The sequence below is a fragment of the Callithrix jacchus genome, chromosome 8 (genome assembly GCF_049354715.1).
Source record: "Callithrix jacchus isolate 240 chromosome 8, calJac240_pri, whole genome shotgun sequence".
In the NCBI taxonomy this organism is placed as follows: Eukaryota; Metazoa; Chordata; class Mammalia; order Primates; family Cebidae; genus Callithrix; species Callithrix jacchus.
In genome coordinates, this window is record NC_133509.1 from 23,747,413 (window position 1) to 23,773,395 (window position 25,983).

Here is a 25,983-nt window from a genome sequence, read left to right on the forward strand (position 1 = left end):
ACATTCATACCAACATCTATTATTTTTTTATTTTTGATTATTGATTATGGCCATCATTGCAGGAGTAAAGTAGTACCTCGGCCGGGTGCAGTGGCTCAAGCCTGTAATCCCAGCACTTTGGGAGGCTGAGGCGGGTGGATCACAAGGTCAAGAGATCGAGACCATCCTGGTCAACAAGGTGAAACCCCGTCTCTACTAAAAATACAAAAAAATTAGCTGGGCATAGTGGTGCATGCCTGTAATCCCAGCTACTCAGGAGGCTGAGGAAGGAGAATTGCCTGAACCCAGGAGGCAGAGGTTGCGGTGAGCCGAGATCGCGCCATTGCACTCCAGCCTGGGCAACAAGAGCGAAACTCCATCTCAAAAAAAAAAAAAGTAGTACCTCATTGTGGTTTTGATTTGCATTTCCCTGATCATTAGTGGTGCTGAGCACTTTTTCATATGTTTATTGGCCATTTGTATATCTTCTTTTCAGAATTATCTGTTCCTGTCCTTAGCCCACTTGATGGGATAATTTTTTTTTCTTGCTAATTTGGTTCCTTTTAGATTCTAGATAATTAGTTTTTTGTCAAATAAAATTTGTTAACAGCTATTATAAAAGTGTTTGAGTTCTTAGTTTGATTCTCAGCTTGGTTACTGTGATGTATAGTGGGGCTACTGATTTGTATACATTAATTTTGTATCCTGAAACTTTGATGAATTCATTTACTAGTTCTAGGAGATTTTTGTATGAGACTTTAGGATTTTCTGGATATATAATTATGTCGTCAGCAAACAGCAACAGTTGGACTTCCTCTTTGCCAATTTGGATGCTTGTTTTTTCTTTCTGTTGCTTGTTTTGGCTAGGACTTCCAGTACTATGTTGAATAGAAGTGGTGAAAGTGGGTAGTGGGTATCCTTGTCCTGTTCCAGTTTTCAGGGGAAATGCTTTCAACTTTTCCCCATTCTGTATAGTGTTAGCTATGGGCTTTTCATAGATGGCTTTTATTACCTTAAGGTATGTTCCTTCTTTACCAATTTTACTGAGGGTTTTAATCATACATAAAGGGATACTGGATTTTGTCAAATGCTTTTTCTGCATCTGTTGAGATGATCACATGATTTTTAATTATTTTTATGTGGCGTATCACATTTATTGACTTGCAGATGTTAAACCACCCCTGCATTCCTGGTATGAAACCCACTTGATCATGGTGGATTTTCTTTTTTATCTGCTTTTGGATTTGGTTAGCTTGTATTTTGTTAAGGCTTTTTGCATGTATGTTCATCAGGGATATTGGTTCGTAGTTTTCTTTTTTTTATTATGTCCTTTTCTGGTTTTGATATTAGGGTGATACTGGCTTCATATAATGGTTTAGGGAGGATTCTTCCTTTCTGTGTTTTTTGGAGTATTGTCAATAGGATTGGTAACCAGTTCTTCTTTAAATGTCTGATAGAATTCAGCTGTGAATCCATCTAGTCCTGGACTTTTTTTGTTGGTAACTCCTTAATTACCATTTCAGTCTTGCTGCTTGTTATTAGCCTGTTCAGAGTTTCTGTTTCTTCCTGGTTTAATCTAGGAGTGTTGTGTATTTCCAGTAATTTATCCATCTCCTCTAGTTTTCTATTTTATGCCCATAAAGGTGTTCATAGTAACCTTCAATGATCTTTTGTATTTCTGTGGTATTGGCTGTAATATCTCCCATTTGTTTCTAATTGAACTTACTTGGATCTTCTCTCATCTTTCTTGGTTAATCTCGCTAATCGTCTATTAATTTTATTTATCTTTTCAAAGAACCAGCTTTTTATGTATTTATCTTTTGCATTGTTTTGTTTCAGTTTCATTTAGTTCTGCTCTGATCTTGGTTGTTTCTTTTCTTTTGTTGGGCTTAGGTTTGGTTTGTTCTTATTTCCCTAGTTACTTGAGGTATGACCTTAGATTGTGCTCTTTAAGACTTATTGATGTAGGCATTTAATGCTATGAATTTTGTTAGTCCCACCTTTGCTGTATCCCAGAGATTTTTATAAGTTGTGTCACTATTAACTTTCAAATAATTTGTTAATTTCCATCTTGATTTCATTTTTGACTCGATCATTCAGGAACATGTTATTTAATTTCCATATTGCATGGTTTTGAGGGTTCCTTTTGGAGTTGACTTCCAGTTTTATTCCACTGTGGTCTAATAGAGTGCTTTGTATAATTTTGATTTCCTTAAATTTGTTGAGACTTGGTTTGTGGCTTATCAGATAGTCTGTCTTAGAGAATGTTCCCTGTATTGATGAATAGAATGTATATTCTGGAATTGTTGGGTAAAATGTTCTGTAAATGTCTGTTAAGCCCATTACTTCTTTGTTGGCTTTCTGTCTTGATTACCTGTCTAGTGCTGTCAGTGGAATAATGAAGTCCCCTACTATTATTTTGTTGCTGTCTATCTAATTTCTTAAGTCTAGTGGTAATTGCTTTATGAATTGAGAGCTCCAGTGTTAGGCACATATATATTTAGGAATGTGACATTTTCCTGTTGTATTAGACCTTTTTTTAATTATGTAGTGTTCCTGTTTGTCTGTCTGTCTTTCTTTCTTTCTTTCTTTCGTTCTTTTTTTTTTTTTTTGAGACAGAGTCTTGCTCTGTCACCAGGCTGGAGTGCAGTGGTGCAATCTCAGCTCACGGCAACCTCCGCCTCCCAGGTTCAAGCAATTCCCCTGCCTCAGCCTCCTGAGTAGCTGGTACTACAGGCACACACCACCATGCCTGGCTAATTTTTGTGTTTTTAGTAGAGACAGGGTTTCACCATGTTGTCCAGGATGATCTCAATCTCCTGACATCATGATCCACCCACCTTGGCCTCCCAAAGTGCTGGGATTACAGGTGTGAGCCACTGCACCCAGCCCCCTCTTTGTTTTTTTAAACACCTATTGGTTTAAAGTTTGTTTTATCTGATAAATGAATAGCTACTCCTGCTTGTTTTTGGTGACGATTTGCGTGGAGTATCTCCCCCCCTACTCTTTGACTTAACTTTTTGTGAGTCCTTATGTGCCAGGTGAGTCTCTTGGTTGGTGAATTCTTATCCATTCTGCCATTCTGTATCTTTTAAGCAGCGCATTTAGGCCCATTACATTCAACATTAGTATTGAGATGTGAGGTACTATTCTATTCTTTGTTCTGTTGTGTTGCCTGAATACCTTATGTTTGTTTTGTTTTGTTTTTCCTTATGTTGCTGTTTTATAGGTCCTGTGAGATTTATGCTTTAAGAATATTCTATTTGGGTGTATTTTGAGGATTTGTTTCAAGATTTAGAACTCCTTTTAACAGTGCCTATAGTGCTGGCTTGGTAGTGGCAAATTCTCTCAGCATTTTTTTTTGTCTAAAAAATACTGTATCTTTTCTTTTATGAAGCCTAGTTTTGTTGCATATAAAATTCTTGTCTGATAATTATTTTTGTTTGAGGAGACCAAAGATAGGATTCCAATCCCTTCTAGCTTGTATGGTTTCTACTGCGAAACCTGCTGTTGGTCTGATAGGTTTTCCTTCATAGGTTATCTGACGCTTTTGCCTCATAGCTCTTGATTGTTTCCTTCATTTTGACTTTAGATAACCTGATGACTGTGTGCCTAGGTGGTGATCTTTTTGCAATGAATTTCCCAGGAGTTCTTTGAGCTTTTTGTATTTGGATGTCTAGAGCCCTAGCAAGGCCAAGAAAAGTTTTCCTCAATTATTCTGTCAAATACGTTTTCCAAACTTTTAGATTTCTCTTCTTCCTCAGAAACACCAATTATTCTTAGGTTTGGTCATTTAACCTAATCTCAAACTTCTTGGAAGCTTTGTCCATTTTTTTTTTTTTTTTTGAGATGGAGTCTTCTTTAAATATTGCTCTGTCTCCCAGGCTGGAATGCAGTGGCATGATCTCGGCTCCCTACAACCTCTGCCTCCTGGGTTCAAGCAATTCTCCTATCTCAGCCTCCTGTGTAGCTGGGATTATAGGCATGCACCGCCACACCCAGCTAATTTTTGTATTTTAGTAGAGATGGGGTTTCCCTGTGTTGGCCAGGCTGGTCTCTAACTCTTGACCTCAAGTGATCCACCCACCTCAGCCTTCTAAAGTGCTGGGATTACAGGTCTGAGCCACCACACCCAGCCTGTTCATTTATTTTTTATTTTTTGAGATGGAGTTTCACTCTTGTTGCCCAGGCTGGAGTGCAATGGCATGATCTTGGCTCACTGCAACCTCCACCCCCCAGGTTCAAGCAATTCTCCTGCCTCAGCCTCCCAAGTAGCTGGGATTATAGGCATGTGCCACCACGCCCGGCTGATTTTGTATTTTTAGTAGAGATGGAGTTTCTCCATGTTGGTTAGGATGGTCTCAAACTCCTGACCTCAAGTGATCCACTAATCTCAGCCTTCCAAAGTGCTGGGATTACAGGCATGAGCCTCTGTACCATTCCTTGTTTATTTTTTAAAAATTATTTTTTTGGCCGGGCATATCAGCTGCAGTAGGATAGGGAGGATTAGGTGGTGTGTGATCCCCCAACAACAGCAGGGAGTTTATTTCCAGGCAGCCAGTGAGGAGGGCTGAGAACTTGCCCCAGGCCACAACCTCCCAGCTGCAAAAGCAAGCTGACTCACAGTTCCTTGGCTGTCCCACAGAGTCTACAGCGGCAGTCCAGCTCCTTCAAAGGGTCTGTGGATTATCTCGGCTTTCCTGGTATGTTCCTTCGGTAGTCATTGGAGCAAAAGTTCATGATGTGGGTCTCCACATGTTGCTCTATCCATCCAAGTGGGAGCTGAAGTTAGTCCTGCCTCCTATCTACCATTTTTCCTCCCTTGTGAGATAATTCTTATGTCTGTGTTATCTTAGTGTTGGTATCCATTGATTGTCTTTTCTCATTCTAGTTATGATTTTCCTGATTCTTGATATGATGAATGGTTTTCAATCAAAACCTGGATATTTTGGACATTATGTAATGAGATTGTGCACTTCATTTAAGGCTTCTGTTTTGGCAGGTCTCTTTTAATAGTATCCTGGCAGGAGGAAAGGATGTTGCCTCATTACTGTCAGGTAGGAGGTGTAAGTTCAAAGTTCTAATCATTCTCCTCTGCATTTGGCAGGAGGCGCCTATTCTGGACAGGGGTGAGAGTTTCAGCTTCTTATTAGGCCTCTGATGATACCAACTCTGTTGAGTAAATACATACCTAGGAATGAAATTGTTTGGTTCTTTGGTAAGTTTTTAAATTTTGTTTTAAACTTTGGAAGAAGCTGCCAAACTTTTTTAAAGTATTGATAAAATTTTCCATTCCTGGCCCGGGCGCGGTGGCTCACGCCTGTAATCCCAGCACTTTGGGAGGCCGAGGTGGGTGGATCACAGGGTCAGGAGTTGAAGACCAGCCTGGCCAAAATGGTGAAACCCCATCTCTTAAAAAAAAAAAAAAAATTTCCATTCCTAGCAGCAGTTTATGAGCATTTCAGATGCTCTATATTATTGTTGTCCTATAGAACTTTCTGCAATGATAAAAAATGTTCTGTATTTGCACCATCAGATACAGTAGCTACTGAAATGGACACCACAGTTCGACATTCTTGCCAGTATTTGAAATTGTCAGTTTTGCTAAATTTATTCTTTCTGTGTATGTGAAATGGTATCTTATGGTTTTAATTGTTTCATGTACTTACTGGCCATTTCTAGTTATATTTTTAAAACAGCAGAAATTTTAAATTTTAATAAATTACAGTTTATGAGGTGAGTTTATTTTATGTTTTTATGGTTTCTCTTTGTCCTAAGGTCACAAAAAATCATTTCCTATTTTTTTTTCTTGAAGTTTTATAGTTTCACTCTTAGGTTTATGATGCATTTTGAGTTTCTATATATGGTGTGAGGTAAAGGGAGAGTTCATGCTAGGTAAATATCCTATTGTTCTACACCATTTGTTGAAAATATCTTCCCATATTATCTTGATACTTTTGTTGAAAATCAATTTAGCATTTATTTGTAGTTCTGTTTTTGTATTCTCTATTATGTTTCATTTATGTATTTATCTGTGGACCATGACCAAACTATCTCAATTACTCTAGCTTAGTTATAAATCTAGAGATCCATTATTATAAATATTCATACTTCATTCTTTATTTTCAAAAGTATTTATTCATTTGGATTTTCATATACATTTAAAAAATTGTTATGCATACACAATAGTTATACATTTTTAATGGGATACATGTAATATTTTGATATAAGCATACAATGTGTAATGATCAAATCAGGGTAATTGGTATCTCTCATCTCAAACATTTATCTTTTTTTTTGTATTGGTAGCATTCTGAATCTACTCCTCTAATTATGTTAAAATATAAAGTTAATTATTGTTAACTATAGTTTCCCTGTTGTGTTAGCGAACACTAGATCTTATTTCTACTATCTAACTATATTTTTGCATTTAAAAGGTTTTTTTTTTGAGGTGGAGTCTTGCTCTGTTGCCCAGGTTGGGCAGTGATGTGATCTTGGCTGACTGCAACCTCTGCCTCACAGGTTCAAGCGATTCTCCAGCCTCAACCTCCCAAGTATCTGGGATTACACGCATCTGTGCCACCATGCCTGGCTGATTTTTGTATTTTTAGTAGCAATGGTGTTTCACCATGTTGGCCAGGCAGGTCTCTAACTCCTGACCTCAAGTGATCTGCCCACCTAAACCTCCCCAAAGTGCCAGAATTATAGGCGTGAACCACTATGCCAGCCTCTAACTATATTTTTGTACTCATTAACCAACCATCTATCCTCCACTCTCCACTATCTTTCCAAGCCTCTGGTAACCATCATTCCTCTCTCTACTTCCTTGAGATCAATTTTTAAACTTGCTGCGTAACAGTGAGAACATGTAATATTTGGCTTTCTGTGCCTGGTAAATTTCACTTAATGTTAAGTGTCCGTCAGCAGATGAATTAATAAAAAAGATGTGGTACATATACCCAATGGCATATTATTCAACCACAAAAAAGAATGAAATCCTATTATTTGTAACAACATAGATGGAACTGGAGGACATTCTGTTAAGACAAATAAGTCAGGCACGGAAAGAAAAATGCCATACATATTTTAGAACCAGCTTGTACATTTTTATGAATAAAACCTAGGATTTTGATTGGTATTGGATTGAATCTATAGACTAATTTGGGGAGAATTGCCACATTAATAATGTTGAAACTTCCAATCTGTTAACCTGATATATTCCTTCATTTCAGTTTTCTTTAATTTGTCTTAGCAGTGTTTTTTTAAGCTTTCATTTTATAAGCCTTCCACATATTTTGTTAGACTCCTAATTTGTCAAACTCAAGTATTTCATGTTTTTTAATGCTATTATCAATGGTATTTAACATTTTTACTTGTTGATAGATATGGAAATATAATAGATATTTGTATGTTGACTTTCTACTTTGCAATCTTGCTAAAGTCACTCAACAGTTGTAGTATTTGTTTTGTAGGTTTCTTTAGGATTTTCTATGTATATAATCATGTCTTCTGCAAATAAAGGCATTTTAACTTATTTCTTTCCCATCTTTATGCTTTTCATTGTTTTTCTCTTATTTTATTACACTAACTATGACCTCCACTGTAATGTTGAATAGAAGCGAACATCTTTGGCTGGTTCCCAATGTTAGGAGAAAATCATTTGTTTTTTCACTATTAAGTATGATGTTGACTGTAGTTTTTACGGATGCCCTTTTTAAAATTAATGAAGTTCTTTTCTATTTTTCATTTCTTCAAGTTTTTGTTATGAATGAGTATTGAAATTCGTTAAATGCTTTTTTCCCTTTATCTGTTGAAATGAAAACAATTGGTTTTCTCCTTGATTCTCCTCATATGGCTGTTATGGTTTGACTCTGTGTCCCCACCCAAATCTCATGTCAAATTGTAATCCTCCAATTTGTGAAATTGTAACGCTTCAACACTGTTGGAGGAGTGGCCTGGTAGGAGGCGATCACGAGTGCTGACTTTTCCCCTTGCTGTTCTCATGATAGTGAGTTCTCATGAGATCTGAATATTTAAAAGTGTGTGGCACTTCCCCCTTCACTGTCTTTCTCCTGCTCTGCCATGTGAAGATGTCCCTACTTGCTTTTCACCATCTGCCATGATTGTAAGTTTCCTGAGGCCTCCCCTCCTTGTTTCCTGTGCAGCCTGTGGAACTGCGAGTCAGTTAAACTTCTTTTCTTCATATATTACTCGGTCTTAGGTAGTTCTTTATAGCAATGTGAGAATGGACTAATACAATAGTTACATTAATTTGTTTGAGATGGATAATCAATTTTGCATTCCTTTTTATATATTGCTGAATTTGATTTGCTATTTTTAAGGATTTTTTTTTCTGTATATATGTTTAGGAGAGATATTGATGTGTGGTTTAGGGATTTTTTTTTAAATTTTTTTCCTAGGTTTAGAATCATTCCAGTACTGATTATTATAACATCAGTCAGAAGTGTTTTCTTCTCTGCTCTCTGGAAGAATTTATGTAGGATTGGTATTCTTAATTTAAATGTTTGATAAAGAATTTACCAACAAAACTTTTGGGAGCTGGAGTTTTCTTTTTGGGAAAGTTTTTAATTACAAATTCTAATTCTTTAATAAATTTAATATTTTGTATTTTCAATGCTATTATAAATGATACTTAAACATTTTTAAATTTCTACTTGTACTAAAGAAATATAATAGATATTTGTATATTAACTTTCTATTCTGCAGTCTTGCTAAAATTACTTAATAGTTACAGTATTTGTTTTGTAGATTTCAGATTACCTCTTAAGTCACTTTTGATAATCTGTATCTTTTAAGGAATTTGTTCATTTTATCTTAGTTGTCAAATGTATTGGCATAAAATCATTCACAACAGTATCTTTTTCTTTTTAATATCTGTAGACTCTAGTGATAGTCTCCCCTTTCATTCCTAATATTGGTGATTTCCATTTCTTCTCCTTTATTCATTCTAGCTAGAGGTTTACCAAATTCATTAATTTTCTCTCAACCAGTTTTTGGTTTTATTGATTTTTCTCTACTTTTCAGGTATCTTTTTCTTTTTTTTCCCCCTTATTTGTTATTTTGTTACTCTGTATTTACTTTGGCTTAATTTGCTCCTTTTTTCTAGCTTCCTGTAGTGTGAGGTTAGATAATTGAGTATAGACCTTTTCTTCCCTAATAAAGGAATAGAAAACTATAAATTTCCTCCAAGCACCTTTGTAACAGCATTTTACAAACTTTTTTTTTTTTTGAGTTGGAGTTTCGCTGTTGTTACCCAGACTAGAGTGCAATGGCACAATCTCAGCTCACTGCAACCTCTGCCTTCTGGGTTCAAGCAATTCTCAGCCTCCCAAGTAGCTGGGACTACAGGTGTGTACCACCATGCCCAGCTAATTTTTGTATTTTTAGTAGAGACGGGGTTTCGCCTTGTTGACCAGGATGGTCTCCATCTCTTGACCTCGTGATCCACCCGCCTCGGCCTCCCAAAGTGCTGGGATTATAGGCGTGAGCCACCGCTCCTGGCTACAAACTTTTATATGTTGGATTTTTATTTTCATTTAGCTGAAAATATTTTCTAATTTCCCTTGTAATTTCTTATTTTGTCCATAGATTATTTCAGAAATATATTCCTTGATTTCTAAATATTTGGGAATTTTCTAGTTATCTTTCACTTACTGAATTCTAATTCCATAATGATAAGGCATTGTTTATAGTTTCAGTTCTTTTAATTTGTAAGACTTATTTCTCAATTGGTGCATTGCCTGTCTTGGCAAATGTTTCATGTACATTATAAAAATTTATATTGGCCCGGCGTGGTGGCTCAAGCCTGTAATCCCAGCACTTTGGGAGGCCAAGGCAGGTGGATCATGAGGTCAAGAAATCGAGACCATCCTGGTCAACATGGTGAAACCCCATCTCTACTAAAAATACAAAAAATTAGCTGGGCATGGTGGTGTGTGCCTGTAATCCCAGCTACTCAGGAGGCTGAGGCAGGAGAATTGCCTGAGCCCAGGAGGCGGAGGTTGCAGTGAGCCGAGATCGTGCCATTGCACTCCAGTCTGGGTAACAAGAGTGAAACTCCATCTCAAAAAAAAAAAAAAAAAAAATTTATATCTTGTTTTTGTGGATTGAAATATTTTATAGATTGCAGTTCAGTTGAGAGTGCTGCTTAAGTCTTCTTTATCCTTGCTGCACTTTTACATATTTGTTCTTCAGTTAATGAGAGAATGTTGATGTCTCCAACTGTTATTGTTTGTTTCTCCCTTCAGTTCTGTCAGTTTTTGCTTCATGTATTTTGTAGGTCTGGTATTGTGTACATACACATTTAGAATTGTTCTGTCATCTAATGAATTTACCCCTTGATCATTATGAAGTGTCCCTCAGTATCTCTGCTAATATATATATTTTCAATGTAGTATAATTGTCTGGTATAATTACATCTCTTCCAGCTTTCTTAAGATTTCAGTTTGCATGGCATATCTTCTATCCTTTTCCTTTTTTTTTTTTTGAGACCTAAGTTTCGCTTTTGTTACCCAGGGTGGAGTATGATGGTGCAATCTTGGCTCACTACAACCTTAGCCTCCCAGGTTCAAGTGATACTCCTGCTTCAGCCTCCCTAGTAGCTGGGATTACAGGCCCCCACCACCACACCCAACTAATTATCCTTTTACCTTTAACTTATTTTCTTACTTTAGTATATGACTCTTATAGACAGCATATGTTTGGTTCTTGCTTTTTTATGTCTTCTAATTGAAATATTTATATGATTTATATTTAATGTGTTGCTGATATGATTAGGTTTCTATCATCTTACCGTTTGTTGTCTATTAACCCTTCCTTTGAATTAAGTATACTTTGGGATTCTATTTAACCTCTGCTCTTGGCTCAGTCGTTTACTTACTGGCTTTGTTCTACTTATTTTACTGATTGCTTTATAATTTATAATATGCCTCTTAATAATTTTATTATAATCTACTGTTACATAATATTATACCACTTCTCATAAAATGTATGGCCTTTACAACAGTATTTCTCTCACAGTAATTTTTTTCTCTCTGACTTTCATTTGGGTAAATTATATTGCTGTGTTTTCAAATTCACTACCTTCTTTTTCTTCTGTGTGTAAAGTACTGCTTATCTATCTAGTGAACTATTCATTTCTATATATATTTTTTATCTCTAGAAGTTATTTTTTGGTTCTTTTTGAAAATCCTTCATTTCTCTCTCCACTTACATTCCTTTTTTCATTTACATCTTTGAATATAGAATATAATTACTACAGCCCTTTTAATGTCTTTGCCTGCCAATTCTGTTATTTCTGGGTTTCTTTCTATTGACTGATATTTTTCTGATTATGGGCCACATTTCCCGGATTCTTATTATGTCCAGTAATTTTTTAATTAAATGACAAATATTTATGAATTTAAATACTTGAGTCCTTAATCTTGTTGTGTATCTTTAAAGAATGTTGGACTTCTTCCTGAAAAGCACTTTTGTTAAATACACATTAGTTTGTTCAGTTCTAGGCTTAAACACTCCTTTCAGCCATATCTAAAGTAGTCTTTTATTCTAGGGCTACTTTCCTGCCACTTCAGTGGTTTGGCCCTTCTGGGGTCCCTGCTGATTGCTTTGTATATGTGGGTTTTTCCCTTCTTGCTAAAGGGAGCTTGTTGAATTCTTGATCCTATGTCAGGTCTGTGAATCTTTGTATTGTAACTCTATGGTAACATTTTTTCCTTAGATGTTCTTCTCCGGTCTCAAAAAATTTTACCCTTCTTAATGTAAAGTTTTCAGTTAAATACTCAGGAGAACCCTTATTCAGATTACTTTAGCTATCTCCCTCCTCTCTGGAATCCTGCCGCATAAATTCTAGCCCTCTTGGCCTCCTTGCACTTTCTCTCTCTCTCCAAGTAAACAAGGTTGCCAGGCTCTGAGTTCTTCCTCCTTGTACAGAAGTGGTAAATTTACTCCTAGCTGAGAGCCTGAGTTAATGGTAGGACTCCCCTTGTTTCTGTTTTCTTAGGGATCACAGTACCCCACTTCCTGTGTCTGAAAATAGTCCTTTCCAGTATTTTATGCTATATGTCTAGTTGTTTATGGTGAAAGGATCATCCTGTAACTGTTCACTCCCTCATGGTCAGAAGCAGAAGTTGAATCATTCTAGAATGGGTTTTAATGCTAACACCTTTGCAAAATTCAGAAGCTCCCAAGAAATTGTTAACACTTAACCATTGGCTTACTTTTTCTCAATATTGTTGTAAATGAACTATGTTTTCCATGGGAACTATTCTTTATTTTTCAATGCAGAGAGCCCATTACAAACTCTAAATCAGAAAATGATCAGAAGAAAAGGATATATCATACTTAATTAATTTTATGAATCAGGAAGATGGATTTCTTGAGTATAAAAATTGTCTCTATTATGGGATAGTAATTTGAAATATAAAATTATTAAAATTTCATTATAAATATGAAGGAATAGCATTGCCAGTATGTAAGGACTAAAATGAACCATTAATCTAGTCTTTTAAAATATGAATTCTAAAATTTTAGAGACTAGCATGTTGAATGTAGATTGTGTTAGAAATTTGGCAAATGTTATCTGTAAAGGGCCAAATAATGTATATTTTGGACTCTGTAGGCATTTTGTTCCTATAACAGCTACTTAACTCTGCCTTTATGGTAAAAAAAAATCAGCCATAGACAATACATAAACACATGAGCTGGCTGTCTTCCGATAAAACTTTATTTAGGGACCATGAAATTTGAATTTCATCTAGTTTTTATGTCTCAAAATATTCTCCTTTTGATTTTTTTTTAACTCTTTAAAAATGTAAAAACTATTTTTACCTAGCAAACCATATATAAGCAGGCGGCAGGTTGGATTTGACCTATGGGTAAGGCTTGACAACCCCTACTTTATAATTAAAAAGTTCCTCAGTAGGCTGTCAGATTCCTAGTAGACCATTGTATTTTCATTCTAAATGATGTTTTTACCTGAAATGATTTCCTACTGTTAAGTTAAATAGCAAATAAGAACACACAAAGTGTAGGGCTTTGAAAGATTATGTAGTGTCAAAGGTTTGAAAGATTTTACAGGGTCAGAATTCCTGCAACCAATTGGGGAATTGAGGCTAGTGTCTAATTTGCCTTACTACCAAGCTTGCACATTTTATATTTTTCAGTGAAGAAAGGCTAAATTCCTCCCTCCCTATTTTTGTTTTATTATGCTTATCCCATTAATGTTCCCAAATTAATACATAGTTCTTTATCCTGAATTTAGTCATTTTTGGATGAAGTTGGCCTGGTACTCATAAACAAAGAGTCCCTTCACCTTATATTTAACTTCATGCTGTCCCTACTTAGATTCTGGATTCTTTTCTTCTTAGTTCACAGTCTTGAGACTATAGCCTCTTTTCTGTATTACCTGTGTTTCTATGATGTCTTTCAGATAACCTTATTAGCCAGTTAGAACACAAAATACATTTCAAAGCATATTTTCTTTATTCTACCTGATGGGGCTTAGTGTTCTGGTCGGTCTCTTATTGGAATGCTCCAAATTTGTTTTCTAATATCTATCTGAAGCAGGATTGAACTATGCATCCTACTATTCTGTTTGGTGCTATATCCATAGCGTTAATTCAAGCCCTACTTCAGAACAATGACTATGCAGTTCATATTCTATAATTGTAAGTGTATATTCTTTTCTTCCTCCTTAAGATGTATAGTTGATGTTGTTCTTTACCAGTAGCCAAAATCCAGTACCATGGAAGTTCTGGAAGAAAGGGCATAGGTTTAATTTAGGTGAGTGCTGCTATTACATCATAAATGGGTGGTGACATAGTTGCATATAGCTGCACATTTGGGGAATACTATTCTTGTTTGCATGTCTTTGTGATGTTTTCCCAACACATTGTAACATTGTCTAGAAATAAAACAGAAAGGCAACTTCTTTCTTTTCTAATGCAGGGAGAGAAGAACTTTTGTTTTCAAATATGAAATAAAAATAAGAATTGGTACTAGCAGAAGCTTTAAATAAATGGAGAGTCAGAACCCAGAGACAATTTCCTTTGTTAGAAGTTAACAATTTAAAATAATTGTTATTTTATTGTTGTCGTTACACAGGAATAATTAGTAAATAGGTTTAAAATCAGGCCGATTTTTAAATTTTGGGCATGATAGTGCTGTGATATTCAAGGTTATCTTCTCACAAATTGCTATTTTATTGTTTTAATAATTTAGAACTTTTTTTAAAGAGCATTATATATTCCTTACTATCTTGTGACATGTGTGCCCTATATCTGGAAAACTCTATTTCTAAATCTTTACATGTCTGTCTCATTTTATTCCATTTTCAACTTGACATCATCTCCCCAGAGAGTTTTAGTTTATATACTATCTAAAACAGCATCTTTATGTTCCCATTATCTTTGTAACACTCAATTTTATTTTTTCAGAGCATTTATTATCTCTGAAATTAGTTTATTATTTGTCCATCTTTCTGTACTAGAAAGTAAGCTCTATGAGAGCAGAAAGCTTGCATTTTACTTGTTTCTCTATCTCTAGTACTTAGAACACTGCATTTCACACAGTAGTTCCTAAGTACATAATTCATATGCAGTTGGTTGGAAGGATGAATAAATAAAAGTATATCAGCTGGGCATGGTAGCTCACACCTGTAATTCTAGCACTTTGGAAGGCTGAGGTGGGAGGATAGCTTGAGACCAGGAGTTCAGGACTAGCCTGGGCAACATAGTAAGACCTAGTTTCTACAAAAAATGTAAAAATTAGCAGAGCATGGTGGCATGTAACTGTAGTTTCAGCTACTCAAGAGGCCGAGGCAGGAGGATTGCATGAGCCTAGGAAGTCAAGGATGCAGTGAGCCGTGATTATGCCACTGCACTCCAGCCTGGCTGACAGAGTGAGACCCTGCCTCCAAAACAAACAAACAAAATAGTAAATACTGCTCCTCATGTGGTTAGAAAAACTAAACATTTTTAAAAATAAGAATAAAGAGAAAAAATATTTTTAAAAAGAGCATATCCTCAATAACCTGTGAAATCATAAGCAGTCAAACTTATGTATATTGGAATCCCCAAGAGGAAGAGAGAATAGGGGACAGAATGATTTTTTTAAAAGAAATAAGTGCTAAATTTTCCCCATATTAGGTAAAAACCTAACTCCCAGAATCAATGTAATAAACTCCAATTATGAACTCCAATTTGTATAAATACAAAAAAAAATCAGATCTAGACATATAATATTCATGCTACTAAAGTCCAAAGATAGGCCAGGCACGGTGGCTCACACCCGTAATTATAGCACTTCGGGAGACCAAGGCAGGTGGATCACCTGAGGTCAGGCATTTTAGACCAGCCTGGCCAACATGGCAAAACCCTGTCTCTACTTAAAATAGAAAAATTAGCCAGGCGTGGTGGCCGGCGCCTGTAATCCCAAATAGTCGGGAGGCTGAGACAGGAGAATTGCTTGAACTCAGAGGGTGAAGGTTGCAGTAAGCCAATATTATGCCACTTTAGCCTGGGCAAAAGAGCAAAACTCTATCTCAGAGAAATAAAAAATAAAGTCCAAAGATAAAGAGAAGAATCTTCAAAATACCCAGAAAACAAAAGAAGCATTAAATACAGGAGAGTAATAATATTAGTGACAACTGACTTAACAATCAAAGACAAAAAATTATGGAATGACGTCATTAAAGAGTTGTAAGGAAAAAGAAAAAAACCTTTAAGTCAAAATGCAATATACAATGAAAATGTCATTCAAAAATGAAGGTAAAATGAGATAATTTCAGATTTTAAAAACTTAGATATTTATTATTAATAGACATACAGTGTAAGAACTACTAGGAGTTTCTAAGCTGAAAGGCAGTGATACCAGATAAAAACTCAGTTCTACAAGAAGAAATGAATATCAGCAAGAATGATTAATACAAATGGATTTTCTTTTTTTTTTTCCTCTGTCACTTTCTTTAAAAGAAAGCTGACTTTTTAAAATAAAAGTTGGGAATGGTATCATTATGAGGCTTTGTAATATAAGTAGAGGTATAATATATGATTACATTAGCAAAAGAATATTATAATAAATGGAATTACAGTCATCCTCAGTGCCTCAGGAGATTGGCTCCAGGACTATCCCCCATGCATACCAAAATTCACAGATGCTCAGATTCTTTATATAAAATGTAGTGTTTGCATATAATCTATATACATCCTCTTATATATAGTATTTCAATAACTCTTTCAGTTATTTTCCTTGTGTTTGGTGTCATAGAGAAAGAAATTGGGTCAGTTTTGAACATGCATTAAAATGGATGCCCAAGAATCAGAAATAGGTAGACATTTATTAATTTAATTTTGGATGGTATTTTTTAAAACCAAATTAAAAATAATACTAGAGTCTAAACTAAAACTGCAAAGTGGCTACTGAAATATTTACAGTTGGAGATACCTGCTTTCAATATTTTAGAGAGGTTATACCGAAGTTGAACATTGTGGCCCTTAGAATCATATTTTTATAAAGTTCTAATTTAATTTAATTTTTTAAAGTTCTAATTTAATTTAATGATGTCATTCAATTTTCATATGCTTCTAGTAGAATAAGTCTCTACAAAAACAATCAAATGAAGACTTAGAAAATTTCAACTGTGTCAGTGTTCTTTCTGTTCTTGTAAGTTACCGGTTCTTTGGTATGCCATGGGGAGTTCTTGAGTGTGTGAGGTTCTATGTGTGTCTCCACCTAAGTAAAGAAGATATTTTTTATGTATTAGATGAATTATAACTGTTGAATGAGGGTGATATTAGGAATATCTAAAAAATGATGTCCAGTATATTTGAAACTGTATTTCTTTCTAGTTTTGCTTTATTTTTTTTCTCTTACAGTAAACACAGCTATCTTCAGAAACTAAGGAATGAGAGGCAAAGAAGAAGGGACATTCATCTTGGAAAGACCCAGAGCACCTTGAAATTTGGAAGGAATGTTGTGCTAGCTGCTAAAGCCACCTTTATCACCAGAATGAATGAAGTGCTTCAGATTTAAATGGTAACCAGAATTCTCCCAACATGTTACATTTTCACCAAGAGCTTTAGATAACTGGAAAGAATTTCTTTTTAAGTTTAAATGTTTAACTTAAATGCCAAACTATAGATAAAGCTGAAAATTTAATAACGTATGTAGTGTAATCAGGCTTTGGTCCTTAATGGATTGCTTTTCCCCTAGTTATAAACTTCTTAATTTATAAATGTAAGTTTATTTAAGAAAGAATATGACAAATACTAGTATATTTGTAAGTCCATCTGATGCAGGGAAGGTGAACCCCAAAGCTTGCCTGCCCAAAGCTTAGCCCACAAGGGATCTCAGCTTTGCAGAGGCAAGAATTCAAGGGCAAGCCAGAGGTAGAAGCAAACAGCTTTATTGAACAGGCAGTGTTACCCTCCAGTGGTGTCACAGCTCTGTGATTGCTGCTGCAAAGCAGGGGTACTTTGTAGGCAGACAGTAGCAGCTCAGGGTAGCTTTGCGGTCATATTTATACCTACTTTTAACTGCATGCAGATTAATGGATGGTTTATGCAGAAATTTTTAGGGAAAGGATAGTAATCATTGGGTCATTGCCACGGAAAGGTGTGGTAACTTCTAGGTGTTGCCATTGCAACAGTAAATTCACATGGCATGATTGATGGCTGCTGTCTCCCCGACACCCCAATTTTAGCTAGTACTCTATCTGGTCCCATGTCTGAGACCCACTTCTGGAGTCAAGTCCCTCCTCCTACTTCACGTCCTTCAAAAAATACTTCTTGGTTTCGTAGAAATAAGCAACATAGGCAGTAGTTCCTATTCAATATACAAAGGTTTTTTAGTGTTATTTTTTGAACTTTATTTCATGTTTTGTTTTCCTCACTTGACATCTGGTCTCTAGCTATCTTATTTTAATATAATCTTTATTTTCTCTTTTGCATCTCTTTCTCTCTACCTTTTAAAAATCATCTTGAAAGAATTGGGAGTTATAAAGTAGACAAGAATCCAGAATAGGAAAGGAGAGGGAAATTTTAAAGGATTATAAGATTTTTTTCTTCTTGTGAAATTGAAAATACTATTTGATTTCAAGTAGAGTAGAAAGCAATTATATGAAAGCTTAAGATTCATTATCATTCTTAAATCCTCTTGGTCTTAGGCCAGAATTATTCCAATGCATGTTTTGTAAAGATTCAAATATTTCCAGTTTTTTAAATGAAATCCTAGTGAACAATTATAACTTTTATTCATTGGATTTCTATTAATTTGATTTTGAGAGATAATCATTTGATTGAGTCACTGTGTTTTGATTGTGAATGGGTATGATGGGCTGAAACTAGTTCCTTGCTTTGAAATGCAGGAGATGTAAAAATCTATCAAATAGCATCATGAACTATTTCTAATGATTCTAAGGAATGCAAACCCTGTTTCATATAAGACAGGAGAAATTATATACCAAAGAATGAATGTTCTAATTATTCTTCCCTGTGCTAACATTAACCTTGATTAAAAATATCTTAACAGTGATTTCTTTAAAAAGTTACCTAATTGTAAGTTAAACCTCAACTTTTGGCATTCTTGGAACTTTTTTGTGGCCTAGTCACTGGTAGCCATGTAGCTATGTGTATCCTTTTAAAATATCCAATAAATTCTCTCTAGTCCTCAACTACTGAAAAATTTAAAAGTTGAAGAAAGGAACTTTTAAAACACGGCAGAAGTCAAAGTGCCGAGTGTTAACTTATGCAGGTGAGATAATACACTGAAAGTCACCAGATTTCCCTGCCTCTCTGATTGATTTAATTGTACCTATTTAATTATATTTGCTTCAGGGCTAGATGCAGTGGCTCATGCCTGTAATCCCAGCACTTTGGGAGGCTGAGGTGGGTGGATCACTTAAGGTCAGGAGACCAGCGTGGCCAGCATGGCAAAACCCCAACTCTACTAAAAGTTAGCTGGGCATCATAGCGAGCACCTGTAGTCCCAAGCCACTCGGCAGGCCAAGGCAGGAAAATCACTTGAACCTGGGAGGCAGAGGTTGCAGTGAGCCGAGGTTGTGCCATTGCACTTCATCCTGGGCTACAGAGCAAACTCCATCTCAAAAATAAATAAATTAATTAAATTAAATCTGCTTCAGTAATTTTTTAATTTATTTAATTAATTATTTAATTTTTTCTTTTGCCTGTAGTTGCTAGCCATTCTATACAGTCTCTATCACACAGAAAAGGTATCTTTTCAGACTACCAAACTCTGTAGGAATGAAAGATAATTTTGTTTTCAGAAAGGAGTCTTCATCATATTCCACACATGTGGAAAAGAGAAGTAGGAATTGAATGTGATCACCTTTGCCAACCATCTGTAGGTTTCTTTTTTTTTTTTTTCCTACGGAGTTTCACTCTTGTTGCCCAGGCTGGAGTGCAATGATGCAATCTCGGCTCACTGCAACTTCTGCCTCCCAGGTTCAAGCGATTCCACTGCCTCAGCCTCCTGAGTAGCTGGAATTACAGGCATGAGCCACCACACCTGGCTAATTTTGTATTTTCAGTAGAGACGGGTTTCTCTATGTTGGTCAGGCTAGTCTCAAACTCCTGACCTCAGGTGATCCACCTGCTTTGACCTCCCAAAGTGCTGAGATTACAGGCATGAGCCTCCACGTGCAGCCCATCTGTGGGTTTCTAAGACATGTTCTCATTTCTCTTTGAGGGATTATTCATTGCAACTGGTACTCACACTTTCCTTAAAGAAAGTACTACTTTTATTTTCCCTCTGCCTTCTATCACATAGCAAGAGTGTTGGTGGAAATTGCTTTTCCATAAAAAGAACTGTGCCACCTACTCTTCAAATGCTACTGATTAAGAAAATCATTGATTGATTTTTCCTGGGGAATAAATTAGGCTTTACCCTGAGAGTGGTAAGAAATAAATAATGGGATGTAAAGAATAAAGATGGCTGTGTGTTATGAGGAAAATGTGTATGCAGTTGCCATGGAAACAACATGTAGGCATTCAAAACAGAAGCTTATGATATCTTTGTATTTGTCAAATATAAATCAGAAATGAGTTGCATTCATTCTCGTTCTTGGCTCAGATTTAGTCTGACACATATGGTTATGTAAAATATTCTTCTACTTTAGTATATTTGCTTAATATTTGCAAGAATCTAGCAATACACGGGCTGCCATATTTTAAAATCATATACTGGAAGCATAGAAATAAAACTAGGGAAAGGAGTTCTCAGCAAATAATTCCTAAAAGGTAGCAGCACAATCACATTGTGACTTTCATAATTAACTAAGGTAATTAATTTTTCTTAAACATATTTACAATGTTTGGCCTAGCTAATTGGTACAAGCTAATTATTTGTGAGTGATGTCAAATGCTGAATAAGCATAGTTTGATAATTTATTCTTATTTAATATATGTGATTTCATTTCATGAGTAAGGCACAATATGCAGTGTTTCTGAATGATATACTTTTCTGTTGGAAGACATCAGTTGACTCCAATTTCATGTGTTATAAGTGAAACATGATAGAAATCTAGAGAAAGCATACATGGATTTTGAGGATATGGAGAATTTGACAAAATTTTTCATAGCTTTAACTTCTTACGGTAACTAATTCCAAAGATAATACAGAAAATGCAAACCGTACCTGAAGCTACTGCCTTTTAATGGGCACACAAACTAAAAATAGGAAAATCTAAAAACAGTTAGAATAGACCCCTTTCATGGAAAAGAAAGGGGTACCCTCTTAACTTCACTACCTTATCTTTTCATGCCACCTTTGTTAGTGATTTCATAGCCCATCAGTTTATTGTCCTGTGTATTTTCTCCTGTTAGATTTTCTAAAAGGCATGCACTTTGAGCAGATAGCCTAGAGGCTTAATGTCTTATTAAAGCAGTAATTGTTTAAACAGTGCAATAAATGATACAGTAATTTTATGAGACCAAATAGAGATTGGTGGGAAAAGGCTAAATGGAGAGGTTTTTCAGAGGGGTTAAGTTTTAAGTCAAAATTTAAAAGGTAAAAGGCCTTACAAGAGGTATTTTAACAACATGTATTATCAAAAGTTTAAAAAATATATACACATGCATAAATATACGTGTGTGTGTGCACGTGTACTGTTTGATCCAAAAATTATACTTCTAACAATTACTGTTTGATCCAAAAATTATACTTCTAACAATTTGTCTTAATAAAGATTTATGCAAATATTGAATTAGGAGAATATTTAAACCCTGTTTAAAATAGAGAAATTTGGAACATATTGAAAATACTAGAACTCAACATCAAGTCCAGAGGAAGGGGTAACTAATTTTAGGATAAATCTAGAAATTGAGTGTGTAGCTATTTGAAATGATATTGTGGAAAAATATTGGTGATATATTGTTCAGTGAAAAACAAGCAGTAGTTTGATTGGATATGTATTAAATCTACAGATTAGTTTGAAGAAAATTGACATCTTTACTATGTTGAATATTCCAGTTGAGGAACGTAGTGTATGTCTTCATTTATTTTGGTCTTTGATTTCTTTTATTAGCATTTTATGGTTCTCAGCATACCCCTCATCTACTTGCTTTTTTAGATTTATACCCAAGGATTTCTTTTGAATTTTATTTTTTTTGGAGCTGATCTGAAAGTTATTTTTTTTAACTTTGGTTTCTATTAGTATATTGCTTGTATATAGAAACATAATTGATTTTTGTATGTTGACCATGTATCCTGCAATCTTAAAATCCTTATTAACTCTAAGAAATTTTTTGTAGATTCCTTGGAATTTTTCATGTGCATTGTCATGTCATATACAAATAGGTACAGTTTTATTTTTTATTTTCCAATATGTATGCCTTTTATTTTTTTTTTTTTTCTTGTCTATTGCACTAAGACTTTCAGGATATATAGAAGAGGAATAATGATAGTATAGGCATTCTTGTCTTGCACCCTCTTCAGGAGGAAGCAGTCAGTCTCACTATTAAGTATGATGTTAGCTGTAGGTTTTTTGTAGGTGCCCTTTCATCATGTTGAAGTTCCCTTCTCTTCCCAGTTTGCTGAGAGTTTCATTACGAATGGCTGTTGGATTTGGTCAAATTTTGTCAAATTTTCTATATCAATTGATATGATCATGTGGATTTTATTTTTTGAGTTGGTAATATAGTGGTTTACATTTATTGATTTTTAGAAATATTTTGGACTTTCCTTATATCTCCAGGATGAACCCCACTTGGTTGTGATGCATTATTCTTTTTACATATAACAGGAACATTTTGTTGAGATGTTTGTTTTTATGTTTATAAGACACATTGATGTATAGTTTTTATTGATTTATTTTTTTAGTACTGTTTTGCCTCTTTAAAAAAAAATCTTTTTCTGCCGAACAAATTATCCCAAACATTTAGCCTGATCATGATAAAGCAGATCTCATAAAGTGAATGGAAAGTATATCTTCCTCTTCTGCTTTCTGGAATAGATGGTTCAGAATTGCAATTTTAATTTGCATGTCATGAAGAATAAATGAAATTGAACACTCTTCTATGTGCTTATTGGCCATAGAATTTGTTTTTGAGGATTAGTGTCAGACTTACCATGTTAAAATATATTGAATTCAGCCATAATTGGGCCCGCTTAATGTTTAGTTTAGGTCTCTAAATAAAGGTGGTGGTCTCAATTTTACTATGATTACACTTGTGGATTTACTTTTATGATGAAGTTTTTAAAATTGAGCTGTATTCTGTAATGTATATGATCATTAATAATTTATGAACACAAACTTTTTTTTTTTTTTTTTGAGACAGAGTCTCATTCTGTTGCCCAGGCTTATGGCACCCTCGACCTCCTGGGCTCAACCTCCTGGGCTCAAGCAGATCCTCCCACCTCACCCTCCCAGGTAACTGGGACTAAAGACACAAGCCACTACACCAGGCTTATTTTTTTTAATTTTTTGTAGGGACGGGGACTTCCTTTGTTGCCTAGGCTGGTCTTGAACTCCTGGGCTCAAATGATCCTCCTGCCTTGGCCTCCCAAAGTGCTGGGATTACAGGTGTCAGCCACCACACCCAGCCAAGCATAAACATTTGTAAAGAAACAAGAGAAAATAATTTTTCTCTGATGTTGAAATGGTGAAGTATAAGAGTTGTATTTGGAAAGGAATTAAAACTTTTATAAGAATTCAATTAATATTACTTGGTAAGAAGTTATGTTTTGCCAAATGGCATATGAATGTTTCTGAATGACACAGATGATAAAGATATGAACATTTACTTGTTAGCAAATGGGCATCACTGTGTTTTGCTAGTGCTCTAAGTGTTCCTGAAAATGGAGCTGTCTCCAGCTGGTTGTAATTAGGTTTGGATTGTTTCCTGCATGGGAGACACTAAAGTGTCTTTAGTTCCTGGGATCCACAGCTTTCTAGTTATTCTTATTTCCTGCAACTTAAAAGTGCTCATCTATTTTTCATAAAATATTTGAAAAAATATAAACAGAAACATGCAATTTGGTTGCCATTATTATTGACTAATTTTACTCTCTCAAATTTGGAAATGTAGAATTGAGCAATCATGTGATATCCTCTAGAGAGTGGTTTTGAAAGATGCATTTAAAGAAGAATGTTCAAAGAGCCCTGGAGGTATGGTAATATGTGTCAGGAACACTATAAATCCCATAATCTTCCTCAGTTTGTAAATCTGGTAATAATTGTCAGCTCCTGTGACATGCGGAATTAAATTTTAGTCATTGTAAGATTTTGACATATGAAGGGATGTCCTGTTTTACTTGATCTTCCTTTATGCCATGTTTTTCATCTACTTACTTATTAATGGCCTTAGAAGAGCTAACATTTAATAAGCATTTGCTATTTGCCGTGCATGATACTAGTCTCTCTTATATTATCTCTAGTCCTCACCACAATTTTGCAAACCCAATTTACAGCTGAAGAAACTAAGGCTCAAAAAGTTGTTTCTTGCCTAAAGTCACAGAACTTAGTAAGTGGTGATTTGAACTCAAATTTGTGTGATCCCTAACCTGCAGTTTTTCTACTACTGTACCAGTGTTTCTCACCCTTGTTCAATTAAATAGGATTTTGGACGATAGACTTTGATGTTTGAGCACCTTCTCAGGACAGTAATGTGCATCTAGAGTTAGAAACTACTGGATAAACACCCCGTGCTTACTATTATGAGATCATACTTCAGTTGAAGGGAAAGTATAGTAAAAAAGCACATTTTCCCTTAAACGTTATGTGCAATATTGTCCATTTATCTCTGCCAAAACATATATATTTGAAACTTCAGTACAAGATGGTACATTGAGAACATGCTGCAGCCTCCCTTTGCTACTACACATTCCTAAAAATAATCCTCCTCTCTTCCTCTAAAGAATATATTGTACCAATTAAATACAACTGTGATAGGAAACAGAGAAACATGCCAAAACCATGGAGAGCCCTTGATCAATGGCATCGGAATGCAGATAAGAAGTATAATCTAAAATATGTGTAGGATTGGAATATTGCAAAAGGTATGAATGATATTTTAGGGATGCTTTATGTGTAACCTTCTGGACAAGCACACATGTAAAACTACTTCTCCCTACCTTTACAGTTTTTTTTTTTTTTGGTGTCTGACATGCAAAAACAGGCAATATGGGTGCTTTAAAAGCCAACGGAGTACTCCCAGTGTTGTCAATATCCAAAAAGGATAGGAAACCCCCAGAACACTAACGATACATATTAACTACCCAGGTGGCACATCTTTCACCTCCGCACTCCATGCTGCTGTAATCACATAAATCAGTCACAGACTAATAGGATATCTCTAAAGTCCAAATAAAGATAGGGCCACAACCAAGAATTACAAAATATTTTAAGAAAACTCATATCATGAAGGAGAGTACCAAACATAAATGGACGAACTAACACCCAAGGGATCAGAGTTAATAAAGAAAGCAAAACAAGACTTCAGAATAAATATAATTACTATCCTCAGACACATGCAGATGGCACTGCATTCATCAAAAAAGAAAACTTTAGAGCTTTTTGAAGTTAACAATTCAAAAGAAAGGACAAAGAATTAGGAAGCAATAAAGGTAAGTTGAGAAACACTGAGGATAGATAGAAAGAGTAGTAACTAAAAATAATCCTATAATTACCAATGCTGGATGCAAAACATAGTGGGATAGTATCTTTCAAAATACTTTTCAAAAATAAATTTGTGCTTGAGTTCAATACCTGCCTAAATTATAAAACTGATATTTTTTAGACATGCAATACTCATGATAAGCATAATTACTATAAGAAAAGAAACAATATTTTAGTTTAAAACCATTAAGAAGAAAGAAAAATAGAACATAGAAAACTCAGTAAAGGTAACATATAGCAGGAAAAGAAAATATAGAAGCTATAAAAAAGCATGAGAAATAGAAATGCCATGTAGAATGGTTGCATTCACTTATTTAAAGGTAGCCTCTCAAATCAGTTTGAAAAAAATTGTTTACTGTTTACAAGAAGCACCTAAAACATAGACTAGAAGGTTGAGAAAAAGATCAATCAGGCAAATAAAAAATAGAAGGCATAGCAATAGAATTAAAAGCAAAAAAATCGTTTAATTAAAAGAAAGTTATTTCATTATCATCTTGGTAAATTGATTAATAGATATGAATTCATTTAGCAATATAGCTTTGACATAAAGGGAAGAATCTAGCTAATACTATTTTTTTTAAAAAGTGATGTTAACCAAGATCATAGTGGGAGATTTTAGCATACATCTTTCAGAAGTTAACAGAACAAAGCAGAAAAAAATAAATACATATAGAAGTTTGAATAGAGCAGTTAACAGGCTTAATGTAATAGATATGTAGAGATAAGCATTCATTTCAGATATACAGGAAACATTCACAAAAATGGATCAAATATTAAAACACAAGAAAATGTAAACAAATGTTAAACAAAATTATGCAAGCCATGCTCACATACCATAGAAGGTAAAACTG

The 25,983-nt window shown here is 34.9% G+C and overlaps 1 protein-coding gene across 38 annotated transcripts in view; it reads left to right on the forward strand.

The window, feature by feature from the left end:
• Positions 1 to 25,983, forward strand: part of PEAK1 (pseudopodium enriched atypical kinase 1) — a 308,653-nt gene that overhangs the window by 159,193 nt on the left and 123,477 nt on the right. For all 38 annotated transcript variants that reach the window (XM_078333897.1, XM_078333903.1, XM_078333895.1 and 35 more), the window contains one exon: positions 16,875 to 17,034. The gene's annotated coding sequence lies outside the window, so the exon portion shown is untranslated. The remainder of the gene's footprint in view (positions 1 to 16,874; positions 17,035 to 25,983) is intronic.